The sequence below is a fragment of the Chionomys nivalis genome, chromosome 1, assembly GCF_950005125.1.
Source record: "Chionomys nivalis chromosome 1, mChiNiv1.1, whole genome shotgun sequence".
NCBI classification, from domain to species: Eukaryota; Metazoa; Chordata; class Mammalia; order Rodentia; family Cricetidae; genus Chionomys; species Chionomys nivalis.
The window spans coordinates 172,770,999-172,789,040 of NC_080086.1; positions in this window are offsets into that span (position 1 = coordinate 172,770,999).

Consider the following 18,042-nt stretch of genomic DNA (forward strand, 5'->3'; position numbering starts at 1 on the left):
TTAGAACCAGTGTAGATATTGCTGAGTTGCACCCCAAGGAGAAAATTATTTTCATTTTATTTGCATTGGTGTTTTGTCTGCATGTATGTATGAGGGTGTGAGATCTTGGAGTTACAGACAGTTGTTAGCTGCCATGTGGATACTGGTCCTGCTTTTTTGTTTGTTTGCTTGCTTTTTCTGGGTTTTCACCAGTTCTGTATATGGGTGCTTTGTGTCTATGTCTAGGTACCATATGCATGCAGTACGTGTGTAGGCCAGAACAGGGCACCTGAGACCCTGCAACTGAGCTGCAGTGTGAGTGGTAGGAACAACTGAGCCATCCCTCCAGGTCCTCTGTCCCTGTTTTTTTGTTGTTTTGTTTACTTGAAATTGAGCCTCATATAGCCTAGGCTGGTTTCACTATGGATGTGAGGATGACCTTCACTTCAGCATCCCAAGTGCTAGGATTACATGTACCACCACACCTGGCTGATTTGATTTTTTTAAATAGTTTTTGGGTATGTATGTGCCCACACATATATATGTAGAGGACATAGGACAACCCTGGCTGTTACCTTCAGGAACTCAGTCCGCTTCTCCTTTGATCCTGGGTCTAGGTACTCACTAAGGCTAGACTAGCTGCTAGCCAGCTCCAGGGATCCTCTGCCCACCTCCCCAGGACTAGGATTACAGACACACACCCTGTACCCAGCAGTGGACTGGGAATCAAGTTCAAGTCCTTATGCTGATCACATACACACTTTGCCTCTGACTCAGACCCTTTCACTTTTTTTGAGAACAGGCTCTTGCTCTTGTAACCTTAACTTCAAGATCTGCCTCGCTGGGCTGGGTAGTGGTGGCACACATCTTTAGTCTCAGCACTCGGGTGGCAGAGTCAGGTGGCTCTCTTGAGTTTGAGGTCAGTCTGGTCTACAGATCAGTCACCACGTGGCAGGAGGAAAAAACTGATTTATTCACGTTGTTCTCTGTCCACCACACACGCACCGAGGTATATACACACCCACAGGCGTGTACACAAAATAAAATAATTTTTAACAAAAAAAAGGAAAGCAAAACAAGAAAGTTACATTTTTGGGGATCGCTCCTGCTGCCTCTCACTGACACATGATGTCATCTCCAGATGCCCAGGCTCACCTGCTCTGAGCCCCCAGAACCATGAGCTCTAAATCCTCCTGTTAAGTACCCAGTCTTGGGTATTTTGTTACAGCAACACAAAACAGACTAATTATTAACCACAGAAGTAGCATTACAAGTTGGGCAGTGGTGGCACACACCTTTAATCCCAGCACTTGAGTGGCAGGGGCAGGTAGATCTCTTAAATTCAAAGCCAGCTTGGTCTATAGAGTGAGTTCCAGGACAGTCAGGGATGCACAAGGAAACCTTGTCTCAAAAAACCAAAGATACAAATAAAAATAGCATAAGATTCCCACTTTGTTAACTATACTGGGTAATTTTATGATCTGCTGCCTAGCCTCTGTCTGCTTTCTCCTTGGAAACAGCCCTTGACACCCTCCTCCCAGCCTCCCAGGTGTACCCCTTCTCCCAAAGTCCACAGTCCTAGCGATCAGGACGGTTGAGAGCCGTGGTTATCCAGTCCCTTCTGTTTGCTCATTCCCCCCACCTGCAGCTGTCCTGTCATGACTTGTCACTGGGACATCCTCTGTTTGACAGAGGTTGGATTTCTCATGGGAGTTGGTTTGCTTTTACAGGAGGAAGACTGAAGCTCAAAGATATTCTCTAAGTAGCTCTGTCCTAGCTGGATGTGGCGGAGTGAAACCTCGCTCCGCCCTCCCAGCCTTCTCTTCTTTCCATTGCGATGCAGCTGGGAATTGCAGGCCTCATGATTCTGTGATTTTCCTTTCCCAAGCCCTAAACCAAGCTCTGCCTCTCGTGCTAGAAAGGAAGATCATGTTGCAACCGTTCATAGAATACCATTTTCCTAGCTCTTTTTACACTTTAGCCTACTTTTAAAGACTCACCAAGTGGGAGATTGTTTTGGGGGGCCTTCTACATTTGCTCATTGCACCCACAGACAGTTGTAAGCCCGTCCTAACTGACTCTTGAATTTTTTCCACCCAGTTCCGTCTTAGCAACAAAAGCAGCTGCTTGTGCAGCTTGACCACCACCAAGAGCGCAGGCGCTTCCTCCTCCTCAAGTTTTCCTGCCTATTTTTAGTTCTCTGCCTATTCTGGGTTTTCTTTGGCTTTATATAGCCATCCTCTGGATCGGCTGACCCACGCCCTCAGGAGAGAAGGCCACACTCGAGCCCTTCAGGAGACCGTTCTTTCCATCTTTGACCCTCTTCTCTTTCCAGTGCCTCCCTGGGGTAAATCGATGCACATGGCTAAAGCCAACAGAGGACAGAGCATGCACAGCCTGCTCTGTAGGGCGGTTAGGTCGTAGAGCTGGAGAGTCAGAGCAGTCTACTGCCTCCTGTGGTGGGCAGCAGTAGCCAGGGACCCCAAAATAGAATACCTAGAAGGAACTCAAGATTCATCTCCACGGAAGGTCTTCAACTGTGCTCACGAAGAAGCCAAGATGAGACAAAAGTCTCCTTTTCATACTGTGTGCGCTTCCAGGCCAGTCCTGTCCAGCCCAATAAGAGCCAATAGAAAGGACGGGTGCATTGCGGTCCCCACTACTGTAAGGCTTGTCTAGAGCCATTTTGAGTGATGACAGGGCAAAGGTCGTGGCTGGAGTCTCCCCTCTCATGCGGTATGAGGGACATGGGCAGGAAGAACTCTGAAAACTGACCTTACCACACTTTTTCAGACACTTACCTAAACACTAGTCTTATTTTCCATTATTTAAGCCCTACCACAGTCCTGTGAGTACAGTCACTGCCCCTCTTTTACAAATGAGGATGCTAAACCTAAGTTAGTACTTTGCTCAGGGTCACTAGGCAGTAAATGAGGGCCAGCTTTCAAGTTTGTTTCCCAAGCCTACCAACTGTCTGCTTCCCAACCAAGGTTCAGCTGAAGAAAAGACATATGCATGACAATGTTTAATATATTGCTGCCTTCCAGGACAGTCAAAACCGTTACACAGAAAAACCTTGTCTCAAAAACTGTAGGCCCATATTTCTATATGGTGTGGCGGCCAGGCACTAAAGCCACAGGCCCCATCCGAGGTGGTCACGTAGCCCTGCAGACAGGCTGTCTCTGCCTAACAAAGGGTCAGGATGTTGCTCCTTTCTCTGTAATTTGGAGGATGCCTTATAGAGATGCTGATTCAAGCCTACGTGACAGCTAGCATACACAGCAGACAGGTAGATGTGGACGTGACAAAACACCATTCACCTGGTTACCTAGGAGACAGGTCTGGTGTATTTTCCCGCTCAGTTTATGTGTTGGTATAAAAGCTGTTTGGATAATAAACGTGGAGAGATCTTCAGGAGAGAAGAAACCTTAGATGCCCTTCCGTGATGACCGTGTAAGCCATGTCTAGTTATTCATTGCACCTCCGTACCAGTCCAGTTAGGGAAAACAGTTATCTATGTTGGCGCCCACGGGCTCTAACAAAAAACCAAAACAAATATACATATATACATACATATATATGTGTATGTATGTATATAATTACTTGAAATAAGTTGAAAAAAACCTTAAACATTTAGTAATTGATTTCAGAGTATAACTTGGTAAACTATACTATTAAAGTGATTATTGTAAGACCTGGAGAAATGGTTCAGTGGTTAAGAGCATTTTTTGATCTCAAGACCGACCCAAGTTTAGTTTCCAGCACCCACATGGTCCTTAACCCCAGTTCTAAAGGAACTGACCCTTTCTTCTGACCTCACATCAGGCATGCACATGGAACATAAACATACATGAGGAGAAACACTCATACACAGAAAATTAAAAGAAATAAGACGGACGGTGGTAGCGCACGCCTTTAATCCCAGCACTTGGGAGGCAGAGGCAGGCGGATCTCAGTGATCTCAGTGAGTTTGAGGCCAGCCTGGTCTACAGAGTGAGTTCCAGGACTGGCTCCAAAGCTACAGGGAAACCCTGTCTCGAAATAATAAAATAATAATAATAGCACATGAATTTAATCTCAACACTCAGGAGGTGGAGTCAGGTAGAGCTGTGCTGTGGGACAATGGTCTTTTACCCTGTTACTTGTGTTATTTTTAGTAAAATGCTGATTGGCTGGTAGCTAGGCAGGAAGTATAGGTGGGTAACCAGGCAAGAAGTAGAGGTGGGGCAACGAGAATTCTGGGAAGAGAGAAGTTTAAATCTGTAGTCATGACCCAGCCTCAGAGGAAGTAAGATGTGACTGCCCTGCTGAAAAAGGTACCAAGCCACGTGGCTAACTCAGACAAGAATTATGGGCTAATGTAAGTTATAAGAATTAATTAATAAGAAGCCTGAGCTAATGGGCCAATCAGTTTATAACTAATGTAACATCTGTGTGATTTCTTTGGGACTTAACGACTTCAGAAACCGGGCAGGACAGAAACCTCCAACAACAGAGCTATATGTGTTGAAGCCAGTGTGATCGACACAGTGAGTTCCAGGCTGGCCGTGGCTCCATCATTACATCCTGTCACAAAAAAACTAAAGGATTATTTTATGTAGTATACTCAGATGGTGAAATAATATCTGGCCTTAGGAGGAAATCTGGTTGTAGCCTATAGCATGGATGAGTCTTGAGAATGTGCTGCTTAGTGGGATAAGCCAGTCGGTCATAGCCTGCATGAGGAGATAGTTCCTGTGTGTGCAGTTTAGTTTTGAAAGATGAACTCTGGAGAGTTTTAGAGATCTGTTACACATTTATATGTGTGTGGATAACCCTACTGTAAAAGTGACTAAGATGGAAATTTTTGTTATTTGTCTTTGCTGCTGGGTGGTGGTGGCCCATATCCTTAATCCCAGCACTCAGGAGGCAGAGGCAGGTGGATCTCTGAGTTTGAGGTCAGCCAGGTCTACAGAATGAGTTCCAGGACAGCCAGGGCTACACAGAGAAACCCCTGAAAAAAAACAAAACAAAAAAATTTAAAAAAAGAAACATGGAGCCGGGCGGTGGTGGCGCACGCCTTTAATCCCAGCACTTGGGAGGCAGAGGCAGGCGGATCTCTGTGAGTTCGAGACCAGCCTGGTCTACAAGAGCTAGTTCCAGGACAGGCTCCAAAACCACAGAGAAACCCTGTCTCAAAAAACCAAAAAAAAAAAAAAGAAGAAACATGGAACAAAACAAAAGAGAAACAAGAGAAAAATCCGATAGTCATTTCTATTGACTCCAGTTTTTGTACTGTTGCTGTTGTTTTGAGACATGCTCTCACTGTGTGGCCCTGGCTGGCCTGGAACTCATAGAAATCCACCTGCCTCTGCCTCTCAAGTGCTGGAATTAAAGGTGTGTGCCACCACACATGGTCCTCAACTTTTTTTTTTTCACATAGGGTTTCTCTGTGTAACAGGCTGGCACAACCCCTCAACTTTTTTTTTTTTTTTTTGGTTTTTCGAGACAGGGTTTCTCTGTGGTTTTGGAGCCTGCCCTGGAACTAGCTCTTGTAGACCAGGCTGGTCTCGAACTCACAGAGATCCACCTGCCTCTGCCTCCCAAGTGCTGGGATTAAAGGCGTGCGCCACCACCGCCCGGCTCAACCCCTCAACTTTTTTTTTTTTTTTTTTTGGTTTTTCGAGACAGGGTTTCTCTGTGGTTTTGGAGCCTGTCCTGGAACTAGCTCTTGTAGACCAGGCTGGTCTCGAACTCACAGAGATCCGCCTGCCTCTGCCTCCCGAGTGCTGGGATTAAAGGCGTGCGCCACCACCGCCCGGCAATATTTTAACTTTTTATTTTATGTACATTGGTGTAAAGGTGTCAGCTTCCAGGGAGCTGAAGCTACAGGCAGTTGTGAGCTGCCATGTGCTGGGAATTGAACCCAGGTCCTCCGGAAGAGCAGTCAGTACTCTTAACCGTTGAGCCATCTCTCCAGGCCCCTCAACTTTTTAATATACAAGATCACTACTTGAAGCCAGGCAGCAGTGACGTAGCTCTTTAATACTGACAATACCCAGTAGAGCCACTAGGTGCCACCAAAGCATAATGGACTCTCTCAGCGTGACTTTCAAACAAAGCACACGCGCGCATGCGCACACCCACACACTAGCCTTCTACCAGTCCCTGGCAGACAGGTCCTGGGTCCCACTCCCTTTTCCAATGGCTCACCCTCATTTCTGTTTTGTTTTGTTTTTTGTTTGTTTGTTTGTTTTTGTTTTTTCAAGACAAAGTTTCTCTATCTTTGGAGTCTGTTCTGGAACTCACTTGGCAGACCAGGCTAACCTGCCCCTCGAGTGCTGGGATTAAAGGCATGATTAAAGGCATGCGCCACTACCGCCCAGCTCGCCACCTCCGCCCGACCAGCCACCACCGCCCGGCTTACCCTCATTTCTGTATCATTCTTTTGGTTTTGGTTTTTGTTTTGAGACAGCGTCTCACTGTGTAGTCTTGACTGGTCTGGAACAATGTCAGTCGTTCGCAGCTTCCCTACCGCTGCGACCCTTTAGTACAGTTCCTCATGTTCCGGTGACCCCAACCATAAAGTTATTTCATTGCTCCTTCATAACTGTAATTTTGCTACTGTTATGAATCGTAAATATCTGTGAAAGGGTCATTCTGCCCCGAAGGGGGTTAGCCTCGACTCACAGGATCCCCCTCCGTATGTCTCCCCAACGCTGGTCTGGAAGGCAGGCACCACCTCACCAGCCTCTCAGCGTCATTCTGACTTTGTCTTTCCGAGTTCAATGCATCCTCCTGGAAGCTGTCAGAGAGAAGGAGAGAGAGACCTCATTTAATGAAGAGCCAGAGAAGTGGAGGATCCTTAGCACTAACTAACCCCTTGCATCCGGCATTAGAGACATCAAGAGAAGGATAAAAACCAGTTTGACTGGGAAGCCTGAAGAAGAAAACCCAAGAGGAAATAAGTCATTGGCACACGGCAGCACCGAAGCCAATCCTCCCAAGGTGTCATCAACACTTGGGCTGAGTCACCCCAAGGCCAACCCGCAAAGTTAAACCAGTAACAAAACCTGGAGGACATGGGCACGGGCCGGAGCAGTGCGTCACCGCCACCCCTGTGAGGCTCCGGGCCGGCAGATGACCCTTTGCTTGTGAGAATTCCAGAACTCGTGACGAATGCTCATTAACTCTGATTCACGGCTGCCCTGAACTCAAAGAGGTCGTTACTGCCCCTTGATGGAGTCGGGGGAAGCTGAGGAATGGAGTGGGGAAGCAGCTTTGCCCCATTAGTCAGCCGTACTGGGTTGCGAGTTCATTGGCACCGGTCGGATGCCTCTTAAACTGCTCCCGACCATCAGAAGTAAACAAGGCTGTCCAGGGGCGGAGAAGGGGGGCGGGGAACCTCCATGAAGCACCGGCTCCGTACCTGTAGAGCCAGGGAACTAGAGAAAGAGTTGCAAAGGCTATGGCCTAATTCCCCGGCATTCCATGCTGAGAAACTCGAGGGCCAGAGTGGGAAGTGACAGCCAAGATCACACAGAGGTTGTGGCCAAGCCAGCCTGGAGTCATTCTAGATCTGGCCATCTGGACTCAAAACCTGGATGTACTTGTCATGAGTCTGTGCTTCTGAGCCGGCTCCTCAGAGCCTCTGTTTCTTTATATGTAAAAGGACAAAGTAGTTAGTGGCGAATTCAGGGAGCTAATGTGTGTTACGGGTTGCTAAGCAATCCTTATCTAAACACCTGGCCACCAAGTTGGCTGAGGTCAGTCACCTCCCCAGTCAAATGTCTCCAGTCTGTCCGTCCAGGCTTCCGGTTCTGCCGAGAAAAGGGATGGGTGTTGGGCTCAGGAAAAGCATCCCACAATTTCCTCCTTGTTCATCCTTGCTCTCCGCTGAGTCCTTTTAGCCCAGCAGCGCTCCACCGTCAGCACAGGTGCCAGTGGTTCAGCTCCGTGCCCAGCTATAGAAGCCTCAGGAAGCACCTTGGGCAACAAAGCACAAACTGAGATAAGCACATTCTTGCCAGCCTCCTCCAGGCCTGGCTCGGGGCCCAGCAAGGGGGGCCACCCTTAGGAGACGGTGGTTTGACAACAAGAGGACTAATTATAGGCTCATCCCGCTGAGCTCTGGGTACTGCTTGTTTGACCAGCACAGCTTACCTGAGTCATCTATCCTGAGGCCACCTGAGCCTGGAGCTGGACCAGCAGGCCACAGGGAGTCTCGAGCACCTTTCTGGGGGTGTTCAGCCTGCTTGGTGGCAGCACTTCCTGCCTGTTTACCCCTCAGAAAGTCAGTGGAGGCAGATTAGCAGTGCAGATGAAGCGTCCAACATAGCAAAGAGCCTGACAGGGGGCCTGATGAGAGGCTAAAAGGCCCAGGGCCCACCGTGAGATCCTTACAGGAGCTCAGGGCCCATAGCCTATGGGAAATCACTTCACAGAGCAAACTGAAAGGCAGAGAATGAACAAGGCAATGCTTCTTCCTCCTACCACGCCCTCCACACACCACCCATCTACTCCCTGAACCCCACTGGCCCTCCAGGGGCCCAGGCTCTCTTGCCAAACTCTGTCTGGTCAGCTGTGATCTGGGCTCAGTTCCTGTAAGCTTAGCCCAGGGGTTTTCCAAAGTAAAACAAGGACAGATATGGGTACTGTTTCAAAAATCAGCCTTAAAATCACAATAGGGATAGAAAATACTTTTTCAAAAGGCATTAAATCTGAGAATGAGCTGGGCAGTGGTGGCGCACGCCTTTAATCCCAGCACTCAGGAGGCCAAGGCAGGAGGATCTCTGTGAGTTCAAGGCCAGCCTGGTCTACAGAGCAAGTTCCAGAACAGGCTCCAAAGCTGCAAAGAAACTCTGTCTTGACAAACAAACAAACAAACAAGCAAAGAATGATGGAGGCATCCTCTGTGAGTCTGGAAGGACAATGTTTAAACCTGAGGGGACATCCATGACAGCACCATCTGCATGCTCTTGGCAAGGGAAACCTTGGAAAACCAAAATGGGAAGCTGTAACCCCTGACTTCTAGAGGCGGAAGCTGGGAGATCAGGAGTTCAAGGTCAGCTTTGGCAAAATGGTGAGTTTAAGGCAGGCATGGGTTCCATGAGATTCTGCTTAGAAAATAAGCCAGCCGGTTGTGGTGGCACACGCCGGTAGGATTTGCTGAAGGAGGCAGAGGCTGAAGGATCACGAGTTCGAGGCCAGCCTGGGCTACACATTTAAAAATAATAATAACAACAATAATAATTATAGTAAGCCAAAAGGAGTCCATGAGTCGGATAGGACAAGACACATGGGAGACAATGTGGTTGTTGTTTGTTTTCTTTCTGTTTTTATTTCTAAGGTGTGTGTGTTCCATATGTGGGTACCTGAGGAAGCCATGGGTCTCCTGGAGCAGAAGTCACAGGCAGAGTTGTTTGGCATGGGGGCTGGGAATTGAACTCAGGTCTTCTGGAAGAGTTATACTTGTTCTTAACTACTAAGTCATCTTCCAGCTCCTGATTTTTAATTTAAAAAACAAACTTGTATGTCTTTTTAGTGTATGTGTTGGAGGGGTCTATCGTAGTATAAGTGTGGGGATCAGAGAACAGCTTTGGGTTGACTCTGTCCACTTAGGTGGGTCCCCAGATTCAGATTCGGGTTTGCAGGCTTTCATGGCAGGAGCTGTCTGACCAACACTGTTTCTGTTTTTCTTTTTTTTTTTTTTTTTTTCCCCTTTGGCTTTTCGAGACGGGCTTTCTCTGTAGCTTTGAAGCCTGTCCTGGAACTAGCTCTTGGGGACTAGGCTGGCCTCGAACTCACAGAGATCCGCCTGTTCTTCTCTTCCATCGCCTTGTTCTGTTCTTCTTAGTCTTCTCAGTCTTCTTCGCGCGAAAGAAGGGAAAGGAGGACGCAAGACACAACAAAACTCGGCGCAGCCTTTGCGTGGAACGCTAGGGGCTCCTGGGAAATGTAGTTCCCCAGGCGAGCCACGCTCAGGGGCCTTCTGGGGAATAACACCGCCTGCCTCTGCCTCCCGAGTATTGGGATTAAAGGCATACGCCACCACCACCGGACTCAACCCTGGTTTGTTTGTTTGTTTTGTTTTTTATTTGTTTTTTGTTTTGTTTTTGTTTTTTGTTTTTTTCCGAGACAGGGTTTCTCTGTGGTTTTGGAGCCTGTCCTGGAACTAGCTCTTGTAGACCAGGCTGGTCTCGAACTCACAGAGATCCGCCTGCCTCTGCCTCCCAAGTGCTGGGATTAAAGGCGTGTGCCACCACCGCTCGGCTATTTGTTTGTTTTTGATTTTGTTTTTGTGGGGGTCTCACTATGTAACTTTGGCTGGCCTGCAACTTGCTGCGTAGACCAGGCTAGACTCAAACTCACAGAGATTCCGCCTGCTGCACCTCCCAAGTGCTGGGGTTAGGCCTGGGCCACCACATCCTGCTTTGCGTTTTTTAATTTTTGAGACAGGTTCTCTTGTAGCTCAGGATGGTTTTAAACTCTCGATCCTCCTGCCTCTACCTTGCAAGTGCTGAGACTACAGGTGTGTTCCATTGTGCTGGACGGAAGCAGTGTTTTAAGGGAGCCATCTTGCAGAACTAAGAATGAGCTCGCTGCTCCCCAGGAGAGTGGAGAGCCAAGAGCCAGTGCTGAAGTGAACACTGCCTTCCCTGGTATCCTTCTCTCCCTGTGGCTCCCACGTCACTAAAGGAGGTGGTGACAGCCGGGCGATGGCGCAAGTCTTTAATCCCAGCACTCGGGAGGCAGAGGCAGGCGGATCTCTGTGAGTTCGAGAGGCCAGCCTGGTCTACAAGAGCTAGTTCCAGGACAGGAACCAAAGCCACAGAGAAACCCTGACTCGAAAATCAAAAAAAAAAAAAAAAAAAAAGAAAGAAAGAAAGAAAGAAAGGAGGTGGTGACAGCCTCTGCCATCCAAGCCCAGCACTCCCGTTGCCGCCCACAGACCCCCGTGCTTTCTACTTGGTCCTAAAGTGAGCCTGACTACCGACTGTCCCCTGCGGGGAGGGAGAGGCCGAGGGTAGAGGGAGACCTAGCTCTGGCCTTGCTGACTGAAAAGGTGACCTCAGAGTCATAATGACTGGCTTTCCGGCTACGCTGCCAACCTGGGGTGCCTCCCAACCCTGGCCTCTCAGATGGCTTCACACAGGATGTTGTAATGATTGGCAGGCAGCAGCTAGACTCCTGTAGCAGGTGCCTGTCAAGAGAGGTGCCAGCCTCAGTAGACGCCACAGGGCAGGGCTCCTGGTGGAACTCCCCAGGACAGAACCTGGAACCTGTACCTCAAGGAGACTTTTATCACTATACAACCTGACAAGAAAATCAGGGCACTGAGTACAAGCGTGACTGTGTACATGAAAACAATATGGCAATTTAAACCTGGGACTGGAGGCCGGGCGGCGGTGGCGCACGCCTTTAATCCCAGCACTCGGGAGGCAGAGGCAGGTGGATCTCTGTGAGTTCGAGACCAGCCTGGTCTACAAGAGCTAGTTCCAGGACAGGAACCAAAACCACAGGGAAACCCTGTCTCGAAAAACCAAAAAAAAAAAAAAAAAAAAAAACTGGGACTGGCAGGGTGTGGTGGTCCACACTTGCAATCCCAGCACTCAGGAACAATGTGAACAAAACGTGATCAGGAGTTCTGTTCAATCCCTGAAACACAATAAGGGTCGCAGAACACCGTCTTTCGCCTAGTTCCTTTTGATCTAGTCTTCTATGATGAACCATTCTGACTGAAAGCAACTTGGGGGAGGAAAGGGTTTATTTCCTCTTACAACTCCATCACTGAGGGAAATCAGGCAGGAGCTCGGGACAGGAGCAAAGAAGACTGTGGAGGAACACTGCTGACTGGCTTGCCCTCCCTGGCTTGCTCGGCTGCTTTTATTGTACAACCTAATCCCACCTGCCGGGGATGGCACCATTCACAGTGGGCTGGGCCCTCCATCAATTAGCTAATAAGAAAATCCCTCCACAGATGCGCCCGCAGGCAAGTCCGACCGAGTCACTTCCTCAGTTGAGAGTTCTTCCTCCCAGATGTGTCAAGCTGACGAGCAAGATTAGCCACCACGCTGTCCTCGCAAAACCACAAGCTAAATGAAAGACCAGGTCAAGGGCGGAAGACCAAGAGTGGGTGTGGGAAAATAAAGACCCCAGGAAGAAAGCTCCGAGAAGCCGGGCGGTGGTGGCGCACGCCTTCAATCCCAGCACTCAGGAGGCAGGGGCAGGCGGATCTCTGTGAGTTCGAGACCAGCCTGGTCTACAGGGTGAGTTCCAGGACAGCCAGGGCCACACAGAGAAACCCTGCCTTGAAAAAAAAATAGAGAAAAAGTCCCCAGAAATCAGGCTGAGAAGCAAGCCGTGGACCAGGAGGTGATGCAGGCAGATGTCCTTTTCACTCGGATCAGGGACTCCAATCTCCTGGGACTGTGCCCCATCTTTGGACCCCTGAACTAGCAGCAAGCAGAAGAGACTGCTGATTGTCACAAATGTCAGAACTGTCAATAACTCTGCTGAACAGTAATCAATCCAAGGCAAGAAAGACAAGCCTTTGAGAAATCCACCCAAGCAGGAATTTAGTGCCATTAGAGGTGAGGGTGGGAATGGCCTACAATTGTTTGTCGAGACAAGGTTTCACTATGTAGCCCAGGTTGGTTTCAAACTCCTGATCCTCCTCCTCAGCATTGGAAGTGCTGAGGTTACAGTAAGAGCCACCAGCCCTTGAATACTGTGAACAATCCCAAATGTTTTCCTTGTGTTCTCAGATAGACCAGTCTGTCAGGGCCCGTCATCATGGAGCAACTTATACCGGCCTCCCTTGCTCTTCTTTTAGTTCCTACCGGCTGACCTTGCACACCCCTAGCCACTGGAGGGAAGTCGAGGCTGAAGTGTTTCCAGAGGATCCAAGAAGCAATGCTTCCTGTCTGTATGGGGATAACTCCCTCTGCAATTTAGTGCCAAGCTTGTCCATTGCCTCAAATCCACTATGAGCAATTGGGTTAGCTTTTTGTTTGTTTGGTTTTTTGCCGGGTGATGGTGGCGCACGCCTTTAATCCCAGCACTCGGGAGGCAGAGGCAGGCGGATCTCTGTGAGTTCGAGACCAGCCTGGTCTACAGAGCTAGTTCCAGGACAGGCTCCAAAGCCATAGAGAAACCCTGTCTCGAAAAAACAAACAAAAAACAAAACAAAAACAAAAAACTATGAGCAATTGGGTTAGCTTTTTGTTTGTTTGGTTTTTTGAGACAAGGTTTGTCTGTGTAATAGCCCTGACTATCCTGGAACTCACTCTATAGACCAGGCTGGACTTGAACTCACAGAGTGCTGGGATTAAAGGCCTGCACCACCACTGCCCGGCTAGTTGGGCTAGCTTCTGACGCTTACACTACAAGACACGTCCAATCCACAGCCAAGGGTCTCAAGTACTGCAGGATAGCTATGAATGAGACCCAACAGAGAATCATAAAATTATGTAAAACATTAAGAGATTTTTAAAAATTGCAACTCAACTTTCTGATTCATGAACATGAACTTTGTAGATGGCATTGTCATATCATAATGTCAAAACACTGGAATATCTGTCCACTGAACTGAGACCAAGGATCTGGAGAGGAAGGAGACACCTACCCAGTCAGTTTTCTGCTCCTTCATGTTTGCTCATCAGCAACATCAATTTTAGTTTTTTTTTTTTTTTTTTTTTTTTTCTTTTTTTGGTTTTTCGAGACAGGGTTTCTCTGTAGCTTTGGAGCCTGACCTGGCCTGGAACTAGCTCTTGTAGACCAGGCTGGCCTCAAACTCCCAGATATCCGCCTGCCTCTGCCTCCCGAGTGCTGGGATTAAAGGTGTGCGCCACCACCACCCGGCTCAATTTTATTTATTTATTTATTTATTTATTTATTTATTTATTTATTTATTTATTTTGTTTTTTTCGAGACAGGGTTTCTCTGTGGTTTTGGAGCCTGTCCTGGAACTAGTTCTTGTAGACCAGGCTCGTCTCGAACTCACAGAGATCCGCCTGCCTCTGCCTCCCAAGTGCTGGGATTAAAGGCGTGCGCCACCACCGCCCAGCTTCGGCTCAATTTCAGTATTTTTGCCTTGGAACAAAGGAACTTGGCTTCCCAGAGGTAAATGACAGTTTATACCAGAACAGGAGTCTGATGAGATCTTTTGTTTGTTTTGTTTTCTTGAGACAGGGTTTCTCTGTGTATCTCTGGCTGTCCTGGAACTTGCTCTGTACGTCAGGCTGATTTTGGACTCACAGAGATTCTCCTGCCTCTGCCTCCCTGAGTGCTGGGTGCTGTGATTAAAGGCCTGCACTGCCACCACCTGGCTCTGGTTGTTTTGAAGAATGTCCCCAGTTTGGATACGTATGGTGTTTTCTGATTATTATATTCTAATTATATTATATTCTAATTTTATTTTAATTGTTTATGTATATGGGTGTGTATGCTCACCTAGATTTGGGTACCCAAGGAGGCCTGAAGAAGGGATCAGATCTCCTGGAGCTAGAGCTCCAGGCAGTCGGGAGCTGTTGAACGTGGGTGCTGTGGGTGCTGAGAACAGAACTCAGGGCCTAACCCTGAGCTCACTCCTTACTTACCCTCACTTCCCAAGTGCTGGGGTTACAGGCGCATAATCTCTGGCTCATTCTTGTTGTTGTTATTGTTTTTATCAATTAAAAAATTCTTTCTAAACTGGGTGGTAGCGCCGCACACCTTTAATCCCAGCACTTGGGAGGCAGAGGCAGGTGGATCTGTGAGTTCAAAAACAGCCTGGTCTACAAAGCAAGTTCCAGGACAGCCAGGACTGTTACACAGAGAAACCCTGTCTTGAAAAAAACAAACAAAATTCTTTCTGTGTGCACGCCACTGTGTGCGTGTGAAGATCTGGAGCAGTTTACAAGAGTTGGTCCTCTCCTTCCTTCTTCTATGTGAGTTCCAGGAATGGAACTTAGGTTGTCAGGCTGGGCCCCAAGCCCCTTTACCCACTGAGCCAGCCCACTGGTGCTTTTGTTTGGTTTTGGTTTTGAGACAGGGTGTTGCTGTACAGCCCTTTCTAGCCAGGAACCTACCTGCCTCTGCCTCTCTCGTTGGGATTACAGGTGTGAACCCCATGCCCAGTTAGATTTCATTGTTTGACTGGACTACTCAAGAAGTGACAACGTATCCTTCATGTGCTGGGACTAAAGATGTGTGCCACTACCGCCTGGCCTATGGCAACTCCTCTATAGGAAAACATTTAATTGTGGTGGCTCACAGCCCAGAGGCTTAGTCCATTATCGTTATGATGGGAAGCAAGGCACCATGCAGGCAGACATGATGCTGGGGAAGGAGCTGAGAGTTCTTACATCCGGACTCACAGGCAACAGGAAGTGATCTGTCTCACTGGGTGTAGCTTGAGTACTTTGTTGGCCTTAAAGCCCTACCACAGTGACACACCTACTCCAACAAGGCCACACCTCCTAATAGTGCCACTCCCTTTGGGGGCCATTTTCTTTCAAATCACTAAAAGGACACGGTATTTGTAGATGAGTTACTTTGGTCTGTTACCACGTTACCCTGTTCACACCCAATCCGGTCTGACCTTGGAAGTAAGCAATGGTATACCTTGTTTAGTGCTTAGATGGGCGTTTTGCTAACTCAGTTAAAATGCCAAATCCCAGCTGTGCATGGTGGCACATGCCTGCCTTTAATTCCAGTACTCTGGAGGTAGAGGCTGGTGAATCTCTGTGAGTTCAAGGCCAGCCTGGTCTACAGAGTAAGTTCTGGGGCAGCCAGGGCTACACCTGTCCCAAAAACAACAACAAAAGATGCCTAATCTCTTCTCTCTGTTATCTGTCCTGCCGTGATTAATGACTAACTAATAGAACAGATTGAGACTACGTGAGCCCCATTTCTCCTCAATGCCCCCTCCCTGACTCAGCATCACGGGCCTGGATCAATTTCTACTAAGATGGGTCTTTGTTGCTTCTGTCAGCTGTGACCCAAAACTTTTATACCAGTATCCCTTATAAAATGTTCAGTATGAGGGCTGGAGAGATGGCTCAGTGGTTAAGAGCACTGACTGCTCTTCCAGAGGTCCTGAGTTCAATTCCCAGCAACCACATGGTGGCTCACAGTCATCTATAGTGAGACCTGGTGTCCCCTTCTGGCATGCAGGCACATATGAAATAATTCTATCTACATAATAAATAAATGAATCGCCGGGCGGTGGTGGCGCACGCCTTTAATCCCAGCACTCGGGAGGCAGAGGCAGGCGGATCTCTGTGAGTTCGAGACCAGCCTGGTCTACAAGAGCTAGTTCCAGGACAGGCTCCAAAACCACAGAGAAACCCTGTCTCGAAAAACCAAAATAAAAAAAACCAAAAAATAAATAAATAAATAAATAAATAAATAAATCTTAAAAAAATGTTCGGTATGAAAAATATGCAGCCTGGTCCTTTTAAAGCAGAGCCTAAAGGATGTTTTTGCTTCTTAAGTCTGGCCCTCAGGGGGTTGGACCTCCACCTGGGTGGCAGCCTTAGCTGTCGGTTTCTTGCTGGCTGAGGGCCCAGGACGTGCTGACCCACAGGACCAGAACGCACTGGATCTTCCCAGTGTGGGTGGGGATTCTGGGGACCCTGCCACCCTCTAACAAGCTATTCTTTGTTTTCTTCCAAAGAAGTCTATCCATTGCCCTTTGACCAGTCCAGACCTGTCTAGCTCACCACCCTTTCTCACAGATTCCTGGATGTCTCCACCTGGATGTCCCGTCCTCACCTCAAACTTAGCAGAAGTCACAGCCCATTTTTGGTCAACATTGTCACAGTTAATCCAGACACAAAGGTCGGAAGCCTCGGGGACAACTCTGTTCCGCAGGGAGCCTTCTCTTGAACCCTCTTCATTCCTTCAGCAGGCTCTCCCTGTGTGGGTGTGCCCGGCCATAAACTCTCAATTCTCCTGCCTCAGCGTTCTCTAGCCCTGAGATTACCTGTCTGGTTTGCACGGCTTTTGTGAGACGACAAATCTGCATCTGGTCTCCCCAAAGCGACCACGCTCAGTAGACCCTCTACCCAGTGCCTTTAAACGCCTCCGTGAACCGGGCAGTGGTGGCGCACGCCTTTAATCCCAGCACTCGGGAGGCAGAGGCAGGCGAATCTCTGTGAGTTCGAGGCCAGCCTGGTCTACAAGAGCTAGTTCCAGGACAGGCACCAAAGCTACAGAGAAACCCTGTCTCGAAAAACCAAAAAAAAAAAAAAAAAAAAAAAAAAAAAAAACGCCTCCGTGTGTCCTATTCCCTACCTCACTCAAGTCCCTCCCTCAGGACTCTCCTCCACTCCCGACTGCAAACCAGCTCACAGCCGTGAACGCCATAGAATTTACTGTCAATGACACATACACAATTATTTTTTCCTCACCTCATCGTCTGACTACTTGGTTCTACCACAATGGTCAAAAAATGTGGGCTCTGGGGCTGGGCAATATAGTGTGTGTCTATGATCCCAGTACTCGGGAGGCTGAGTCAAGAGAATTGCCATGAGTTTAGGGCCAGCCTGAGCTACATAGTAAGTATCAGGCTAGCCAAGACCTTTCCTTTAAAAAAAAAATTAAAATGTGGGCTCTGAAGCCAGAGTCCCTGACATGAAATTTTGGCTTTGCTATTTGTTACTTTGTGACCTTCAGAGAATTACTAAAATTTTCTGTACTTCATCCATAAAAATGAGGATTAATACTGTTCATCTTTTAGAATTTGATGTGATGATTAAATGATTCAAAAACCAAGGTATTGCTGGGCAGTGGTGGTGTATGCCTTTAATCCCAGCACTCGGGCTATCTATAAGCTTACAACACCTACCATGACCCAGAAATTCTGTTTCCAAGTATGTGCCCAAAAGAATTAAACATAGGACTGGGGGTGATGGCATGTGCCTGTAGTCCTAGTTCTTGAAGGAGGCTGAGTCCAGATGGTCGCTAGAAGTTTTAGGACAACCTGACTGGCATAGAGAGTTCTAGGCCAGCCTACTCTACAGAAAGAGACCTTGTGTCTTAGGAACACTCCAAGCATGGTGGCACACTTCGACAACTCTCAGAACTCAGGAAGTTGAG